Raw genomic sequence first — 9,947 nt, 5'->3', positions numbered from 1 at the left:
GTTGTGGCGGCACCTACCAACATTTTTCAGAACTTCCGCTTACTTTGCACTCGATTCTAAGCCGCAGGCGGTTTTTTGGATTACAAAAACCGGAAAAAAGTGCGGCTTAGATTCGAGTAAATACGGTATATCTCACCCTTGGAATGACTTGAAGATCCTTCATTGCAGCAATGAGGACAAAACAATCTTCACTGTTAGCCTGAGAGACATTAACTTCGCGGAGGTGCCGTTCGCCCCCGCGGTCGAGGCGCGCGGGCGCTGGCGTAGGCCGGTAGCAGCCGTGCCGCGCTTGCACCACCTGGCCGGTCCGACTCGGTGTGCCGTCTCGCGGGAGGTAGCGGTCCGCCACGCCCCCCCCACTTGCCGGCTGATCCGCGCATGCGCGGCTCGGTCGGCGCGAGAGCCGCGTTGGCGCCCGGCGGCGCCTGTGGATCGCGGACCGGTAGCTGCGAGCGCGACGGCGGCAGTCGGCGGCTCGGCCAGGTGCGAGGCGGTCGCAGCTTTTGCCGCTTCTGCCGTCCGCTCTGCCACCACCGGCGGCGTCGTGAAGTCCCCGCGCCGTATCCACAGGTAACACCTCCGAGAACACCGCAGCTCTGCAACACCCATAAGCAGGGGCTGCTCTGTTACTGCGAAGAAATGTAGCCAGTAAAGCATTAAACATCACGTGCTTTCAATGGGAACAATTCAAATTAGGATCAAGTCTGACACGACTCTTACGAATATCGATTTAAACATACTAATAATTATAATCCGTCGCATTTATCTTTCCGTTGCGCATTTGAATTATATCTCTGTCACCAGGTGGATACATTTAAATTAACGTAACATAGATGGTCTGTGATTGCAATTGCCTCGGTAACGTGTGGCACTATTTGTCAGTGCTCACAGACTGCCTCTACGTATTTGGGTTACGTATTACAGTTTTTCGAAATTATAGGAACAGTAGTAATGTCAGCGTATAGAATCTCAAATACATAATGAAAATATGTATCGTAAAAGCAGGTGGCGACCATAATAAGACAGTGCCACAGGTTGTGCGGAAAACTACATGCCCAATCTATCATAATGACTTAAGTAATAAAACGCTGCATCAGTGACTTTTCTCAAACATAACACGACGCATTTCAGGAATTTATAATCATTTTCAATTATTTACCTTGAGATTGGACGTGATGTACACGTTTGTGTGTTGTTCTGCTACTCTTGCCCTGAAATCTAGTTTTAATAGTTTTACTGCAATAGAAAAAATATGTTCTATGACTCTTAGAAGTTTTTAGACGCTAATGTTAGAAAATGATGTTTCCTTCGTATTTTCTGACATTAACGTCAGAAAGATTCCAACATTTATGTTTCACGATTGCGGGTCAACATAGACAACACCAATGTAAATAGCCGAATTTGAAAAAGGTGAATAAATCCCGAAACTCATCGTGATATGCGTGAGAAAAAGTAACTCGTGTAGTATTTCATTATTTCAATCATTAGTGACAGTTCAAAGCATTCGAAAAAAAAACGATTATGATGAATTAAATTGTCAATCTTAACATTACTTAAACATAATGCAACTGATAAACGCGTGAGAAAACGTCACTCGTGTAGTGCTTCATTATTTCAATCATTAATGACAGTTCCAAGCATTCGAAAAACAACGATTATGATGAATTAAACAGTCAATCTTGACATTACTTAAACATAATCCAACTGATAAATGAATCTAAACATATGGAATGCGTCCTGGACAGATAAACAATAACGTCCAACAGCAGTAAAGTCTATAAATGAGAAGTTAGACAAATTTTCCGTCATTAACGTATGCCTATCGTTTCCTTTCTGAAGCATTAGGGAAACGTACGTAACAGTTACGTGAAAAACGCTTGGATGTCGAACTCGCAGATGACTAGCCACGCTGTATATGAAGTGAGGCCATATTCTGATGGAGCCAAAATTTTTATGAAGTGAGGCGATATTCTGATGGAGCCAAAATTTTAGAATTTGATATTGGGCGTAGAGAAGACCGGACACAACGTATCTATAGAAAATCTGGTGTTGGAGCAGTGACTTATGGAGCAACGTATCTTAACCGCGCAATCGCCGCACTGGCGTTTGCTTTCCTGTACAGTGCCAACCACGTCCTTGTAACAGACGCCCAAGTGATCAAAGGAAGGAAACTACTACGTGTTCGCAGAACTAAACGCAAGAAATGTCAAAACTAATTGCTCATATATCATGTACGGCTTTTGAATTTGTCCAATAAGTATATCAACAAAGTGTTTAGTACTAATAAACCACCTCTATCCAATATATATTTTTAGTGTTCGCGATATTCAACCCACAACGGAGGCAAATCAGGAGTATCGAAGCTTTGAGCGTTAAAATTGCTTAACATCATCTCTCAGCAATTCAACGCTTTTCGACTGCATCGAAAGAAAACTTCCAGTTACACTGTTCAAAAGTTATTACTTTTATCGTAGTACGTGACTTCATTTTGACGTGCGAGACGTTTGGCTGGAGACGGTTTTCTTTAATTACGTACATTAACCTGAAACGTCCCCTTAGAATAACTTATGAATGACAGTGCTGGAAAACCTCTACGTTACTTGATTTTCAATCAGCTGAGCAAAACTGAACGTACTCAGACATTTCTCTCTTTACTTATTCTGATCATCACTAAACTGACACACAATATTTTTAGCGCAACGCACTCTGACTTTCAATAATCCCTACAAAAGAATGGCCCTGACTAACAATAACCAATACCTTTCATGAATCACTTCCCCCACAAAAATCTTCGTTACTCGAACTACTGCAATACAGCGAGCGCCAATACTGCCAGCTAAATAAAAGACTCTAACTACTGAAGGCACTAACTACTGATAGGCATATAGTTAGCAAATCAAAGATTTTGATAGAGAACAAACAATGTATTTACTTTAATAGTGTTCAAAAGTCATAATATATATGTATAATTTGTGACGTCCAGTTTGGCAAATTTCGTTTTTCTGCCGGACACACGTCCAGCTCGTCTGCTCATATTAACATCTCAAAACTCTGGCTTCTCTCTCCCCACATCCACCACCGCTGGCAGCTCACCTCCAACTGCACAACGCTACGCGCCATTCACATCCAACTGCCCAACACTACAATAGCACAGTCAGTGATTTTCATACAGAGCGCTACGTGGCATTGCCAACATCAAAACCTAAACAGCCTACTTACAAACCTACCATCAAGAATCTCCGGAGGTCATAAAGAAATGTTTTCCCTTCTTCTCGATGAACATAAGTCTTGAAGAAAAGTCGTCAGTAGTCCGAAATTAACAAGCCTTTCGGACGGTTACCGTAAAAGTTATTTTACGGGCTAGTAAAAATAGCCTTTCTAAAGTCATTAAATTTTCAATTTTTTTATCACCTTATTGAGTGCATGACTACAGGCTAGTTCTGCGCGCTTATTTTAAACGCTGTCTAGGCACTGATCACTAATTTTCAATACCACTGTTGTCTTGCGGCACTATCAAATTAGTACGCAGATTGTAGCATCAATGTGATAGTAGTGGCGAACAAAATCGTTGTGTAGGAGATTCTGAGAACAATGCCAAGTCAGTCGTGGGACATCATCTCCTTCTTCTCTGCATGTCTCTGTGTGTGGAAATGTGGTGCGACTAACGACTAATGATGGTTGCAATACTAAACGTATTTCAAACGAAATTCCAACTGATAAGAACGTTGTTTGTAACGAAACTACTGAACATTATATTTTTATTGCGTAAAATGAATTGCGTATGCTCTCGAGAACTTACATCATTAACTGAACTCGTGGAGCGGGACGGCTGAAATGTAACCAAAACAGTTAAAGATTCCGTTGCTGCACAAACGGATTTTCACTACTGTTGCGAGTACAAGCAACAAAACAACACCCGTCTCTGAACGGGAGTAACTGGCGCTACGCTATTTGGCCACTGGCCACAGTCTCGTTACGAAGCGTGCATATCGGCTACGAGGGAAAACAGACGCTGGCAACGGGGCGATACCTTCTCACTGTCTTCATCACTTTACAATGTCTTTCGCTGCTGCGAATGTGTGGTTTTGCATTACCTTTTCTTCGAAAGGGTTATTTGCTATTAACGAATTAGTCACGACGTTTTAGAGTGTTTACTGCGTTGTGTCTGTTGTTACAAGAATTTTGCTGTAGACGATTCGTTACAGGCAGAGATCTTATCCAGTTTTTGATTGTTACCATGCACTAACCTAGTTGAAACGTTAGAAGGAACGTACAACAATACAACTGGGTCTGACTATAATCAACGGTTGAAATTCAGAAATACTAGCTCAGTGACACATCAAGTTCCACAAATTCGCTCTTGTTTTTTTGTCCGATGCGAATTTGTATGGTTCTTATTCTGATTGGTAAACATACGTGACTTTTCTATGACCTACGATCAACGAAAAAGTTTGCTATTGTTAATTTTAAATATATAGAGTTATCAGAAGATCCGGCTATATCGTTGCGCAATATTATAGTTATGAAGTCTTTCAATTATAAAATTCTGCCCTTCCGTTGGAAAATGAGGCGACTTCGTAACGGAGACATCGACAAAGTACGCGTTAGCTGACGATTAACATTATTTTACAGCGACGGACGATTAACATTATTTTACAGCGACGGAATATTTCCAAGAAATATAAAGTACAAAATTCTCCATCACTCTTGTTTAACAACACGACCCACAGGTGAAGCTCAGCAGAAAATGATATTGATCTCAGAAATTTCCCTAATATTCGTATACTATCTCATGCTCAGCAGTGCCTTCGATGCGACACCCGGCCTTCCTGACAGATTCCTCAGATCTCCGTTAAGATATCGCAGTGTATCCTTTGCCATTTGTAGAGTAATAATACTAGTGTTCTTTCCGTTATATCCTTGTTTCAGGGCCGTTTGCGGTCGACATAATAGCTTTTAAGCTTTTCTCAACTTTCTGGTCGAATTTCGTTTGAACGTTACTGGGAGATTCTATTTTGATGCTTCATCTGCTGAAGTTGCGGTTGTGACGTCAGGCACCTTTCGCTACACCATTACCAGTAACGATGCAATACGTTGTGGGGTGGCGGGTAGATGATAATTGTAATAATTGGAGGGAATTGGTAATAATAATAATCATTAGTCATTGGAAATGTTGCAACTATTTGTTGAATATTGTTCGCCGTCTTTTACGAGAGCCTGGTAACTATTTTTGTGGTCAGCCAGAAAGCGATGCAAAACGTACTGACCGTAGCTCCCAGTCTGCAGGTCCACATTCTTGTCCAGCCCACTGAAAGCACTGGACTCGCATTCTGGAGGACGACGGTTCAATCCCGTCTCCGGCCATCCTGATTTAGGTTTTCCGTGATTTCCCTAAATCGCTTCAGGCAAATGCCGGGATGGTTCCTTTGAAAGGGCACGGCCGATTTCCGTCCCCATCCTTCCCTCACCCGAGCTTGCGCTCCGTCTCTAATGACCTCGTTGTCGACGGGACGTTAAACACTAATATCCTCCTCCTCCCACTGAAAGAAATGTTTCTATTCTCTATTTGCTAAGCGGGATCAGGACAATGATTATAAATTAAGATTTATAGTTCTAATTGTTGGTAAAGCTTCACACGCACAACTTTGTGATGTTCATTATGTTCATATTGACAGTAAATCTTTCTATCCTAAACAGCAAAGTGAACAGTTCAGAGGGGACTTCTATGGTAAGTTCGTGCCAATTGTCTTTCGCCCTGACTACAGATAATCAAAATAATTGCTCGCCACAAAAGCGGAAAATAACTATCACCACTTGCCACGCGGATTTGTTAACATCACGAGCGGCACACTAACAGTTACTTTTGGTAAATCTAAGCGATCCAGGACGGTGTAGAGTCCTCGCGAGTTCACTATGTACTATGACTGAAAATAAGCGTTTTGTAACAGCCTGTCTATGACGTCATTCGAGGCAGCGCGCGCTCCTGCGTTTAACTGACGCGCATCTTACGGTGGCCGAGTGCGAAGTGAAGCCTCGTCTCGCCTCTCGGACTGTATTTATACATGTGGCGCAGCGGACGGCCAAGGGAACACCTGCTGTCATCCGCCTTATGCACACGGCAGCAGTCTTCAAACGGCTGCTTTCTCGGACGTATGATATTTAATAACAATGTTACGAATCAATATCGAAGCTTCATAAGTTTTTCATGCGTGTAGTTGAGTAGAAATCACAGAAAAAGTTTTAGGTCGCTTTGCCCTCTAGAATTTTTAGCACGGAACTGACAGTAGATCATTACCTCTGAACTATAGCTTTAAGAAACCTTGTATTGGTTGTTATTAACATCACGGTATTTAAACTTGTTATAGCTCTCTATTATTTAATAGGTTTTACCATATGCTGCAACCAGAACTTTCTAGCATTAATATAACAGAGACCTAATCTACTACAAATAACGACGTTTTAGTTTCAAATTTAGTTTCCTGCAAATTACTGAAAACGATTAGAGGTAGCTTAATGGGGTCAAGTAGTTATTATTATTATTATTATTAGGTTAATCTGAAGCATCATACAAATTTTCACCATCATCATCATTTAAGACTGATTATGCGTTTCAGCGTTCAGTCTGGAGCATAGTCCCCCTTATAAAATTCCTCCATGATCCCCTATTCAGTGCTAACATTGGTGCCTCTTCTGATGTTAAGCCTATTACTTCAAAATCATTCTTAACCGAATCCAGGTGCCTTCTCCTTGGTCTACCCCGACTCCTCCTACCCTCTACTGCTGAACCCATGAGTCTCTTGGGTAACCTTGCTTCTCCCATGCGTGTAACATGACCCCACCATCTAAGCCTGTTCGCCCTGACTGCTACATCTATAGAGTTCATTCCCAGTTTTTCTTTGATTTCCTCATTGTGCACACAATCCTGCCGTTGCTCCCATCTACTAGTACCTGCAATCATCCTAGCTACTTACATATCCGTAACCTCAGCCTTATTGATAAGGTAACCTGAATCCACCCAGCTTTCGCTCCCATACAACAAAGTTGGTCGAAAGATTGAACGGTGCAGAGATAACTTAGTCTTGGTACTGACTTCCTTCTTACAGAAGAGAGTACATCGTAGCTGAGCGCTCACTGCTTTAGCTTTGCTACACCTCGCTTCCAGTTCTTTCACTATGTTGCCATCCTGTGAGAATATGCATCCTAAGTACTTGAAACCGTCCATCTGTTCTAACTTTGTTCCTCCTATTTGGCACTCAATCCGTTTATATCGCTTTCCCACTGACATTTCTTTTGTTTTGGAGATGCTAATCTTCATACCATAGTCCTTACATTTCTGATCCAGCTCTGAAATATTACTTTGCAAACTTTCAATAGAATTTGCCATCACAACTAAGTCATCCGCATACGCGAGACTGCTTATTTTGTCTTCACCTATCTTAATCTCACCCAGCCAGTCTATTGTTTTCAACATATGATCCATAAATAATATGAACAACAGTGGAGGCAGGTTGCAGCCTTGTCTTACCCCTGAAACTACTCTGAATCATGGACTCAAATTACCGTCAACTCTAACTGCTGCCTGACTATCTATGTAAAGACCTTTACTTGCATGCAAACGTTTGCTTCCTATTCCATAATCACGTAGAACAGACAATAACTTCCTCCTAGGAACCCGGTCATATCCCTTATCTAGATCTATAAAACATAGATACAGTTCCCTGTTCCACTCGTAACACTTCTCCATTATTTACCGTAAGCTACAGATCTGGTCCTGACAACCTCTAAGAGGCCTAAACCCACACTGATTTTCATCCAATTTGTCCTCAACTAATACTCGCACTTTCCTTTCAACAATACTTCAGAAGATTTTACCCACAACGCTGATCAAAGAGATACCTCTTTAGTTCTTACAATCTTTTCTGTTTCCATGTTTAAAGATTGGTGTGATTACTGCTTTCGTCCAGTCTGATGGAACCTATCCCGACTCCCACGCCATTATAATTATCCTGTGTAGCCATTTAAGACCTGACATTCCGCTGTATTTGATGAGTTCCGACTTAATTTCATCCACCCCAGCCGTTTTATTGCACTGCAATCTATTGACCATTTTCTCCACTTCCTCAAATGTGATCCTATTTCCATCCTCATTCCTGTCGCATTGTACATCGAAATCTGAAACATTACTGATCGTATTTTCACCTACATTGAGCAACTCTTCAAAATATTCCCTCCATCTGCCCAAGGCATCAACAGGATTCACCAGAAGTTTGTCATTTCCTTCTTACCTCCCTTTCGAAGACTGCTAATTACACTCCAGAATGGTTTTCCAGCAGCTTGGCCCAAGGTCTCCAACCTGTTTCCAAAGTCTTCTCAAGATTTCTTCTTGTATGCTGTAATTATCTGTTTGGCTTTGTTTCTTTCTTCAACATAACTTTCTCTGTCTACCTGAGTTCAAGTATGTAGCCATTTTTGACATGCCTTCTTTTTCCTTTTACAGGCTGCCTTGACTGTGTCATTCCACCAAACTGTTTGCTTCATCCTACCTTCACACACTACTGTTCCAAGACATTCTTTGGCCACTTCCAGTACGATGTCCCTGTACCTTGTCCATTCCTTTTCCAGGGACTGCAGTTGACTACATTCAACTAACTGGTACCTTTCTGAGATCACTGTTAGGTACTTGTGTCTGATTTCCTTATCCTGAAGTTTCTCCACTCTTATCCTCCTACACATGGACCTGACCTCTTGCACTTTCGGCCTCACAGTACCAATTTCACTGCAGATTAAATAGTGATCAATGTCATCAAAGAATCCCCTGAATACACGCGTGTCCCTCACAGGCTTCCTGAATTCCTGATCTGTTATTATATAGTCAATGACAGATCTTGTTCCCCTGCCTTCCCAAGTATACCGGCGAATGTTCTTATGTTTAAAAAAGGAGTTTGTGATTACTAAGCCCATACTGGCACAGAAATCCAAGAGTTGTTTCCCGTTCCTGTTGGCCTCCATATCCTCTCCAAATTTACCCATAACCTTTTCATACCCTTCTGTTCGATTTCCAATCCTGGGATTAAAATCACCCATGAGGAGAACACCGTCCTTGTCCTTTACTCTAACAACGACATCACTGAGTGCGTCATAAAAACTATCCATCTTATCTTGATCTGTCCCTTCACAATGCGAGTATACTGACACAATCCTAATTTTCTTGCTAGACACTGTCAAATCTATCCACATCAGTCGTTTTCACCTACGTCTAATATTTAGCGCCTTCAACTTTTCTTAAAAACGTGGATTCTGACCGCAAATTTTGTCTAATCTTAAGACTTGCATCAGTTAATTTTGACATATATCTGCACATTATGACCAATTTATGGCTTTCTAGCTTTATTATTTAGCGCCACTTATTTTTTTCCTTAAAACGATGTATTTAGGTAAAATGTTGACTCAATGTGAGACTCGACAGTTTAAATATTGTTACATAAAAGTATATGTTGACAAATTTTGAAAAAGCAACTTACACTTTTAATTTTATTCTTAATTATGGGCGCTGCGGACAGACGCGTATGGTGACATGGCGCTACTAGCAGTGAACTACGGTAAGTCCCGGCACACTCGCTCACCTCTGTATCTCTTAAATGATCAGCGCTTCTTTCGCTACAAAGTGTTATTCAGTTGTTCTCCGTCTTTGTAGCTACTGCCAACTTTATCATCTTCACATGTCTTCTTCTTCATAGGTACACAGTAAGTGGTAAATTTTCTGATCGTGCAGCATTAATTCACTTGATCAAACGGAATTATCTAGTGAATAAGTGCAAGCAACATGGATACAGAATATCGCGTGATAGGTAGACATTTCCATTTCCTGAGGTACAGTAAAAAACACTGACTAACTGGCGAAAATGTCTATTTTTCATTCTATTACTAACTACATTATATTAATTTCG

At 41.3% G+C, this 9,947-nt stretch overlaps 1 protein-coding gene across 1 annotated transcript in view; it reads left to right on the top strand.

Annotated features, from left to right (window-relative positions):
• The first annotated feature begins 435 nt into the window (after positions 1-435).
• LOC126416008 (somatostatin receptor type 2-like) overlaps positions 436-9,947 on the top strand; it is a 694,311-nt gene continuing 684,799 nt past the window's right edge. The window contains exon 1 of the mRNA XM_050083474.1: positions 436-570. The gene's annotated coding sequence lies outside the window, so the exon portion shown is untranslated. The remainder of the gene's footprint in view (positions 571-9,947) is intronic.

The sequence above is a fragment of the Schistocerca serialis genome, chromosome 1 (genome assembly GCF_023864345.2).
Source record: "Schistocerca serialis cubense isolate TAMUIC-IGC-003099 chromosome 1, iqSchSeri2.2, whole genome shotgun sequence".
In the NCBI taxonomy this organism is placed as follows: domain Eukaryota; kingdom Metazoa; phylum Arthropoda; class Insecta; order Orthoptera; family Acrididae; genus Schistocerca; species Schistocerca serialis.
Note: the sequence above shows the minus strand (reverse complement) of the source record. Positions and strands in the feature narration are given on the sequence as shown.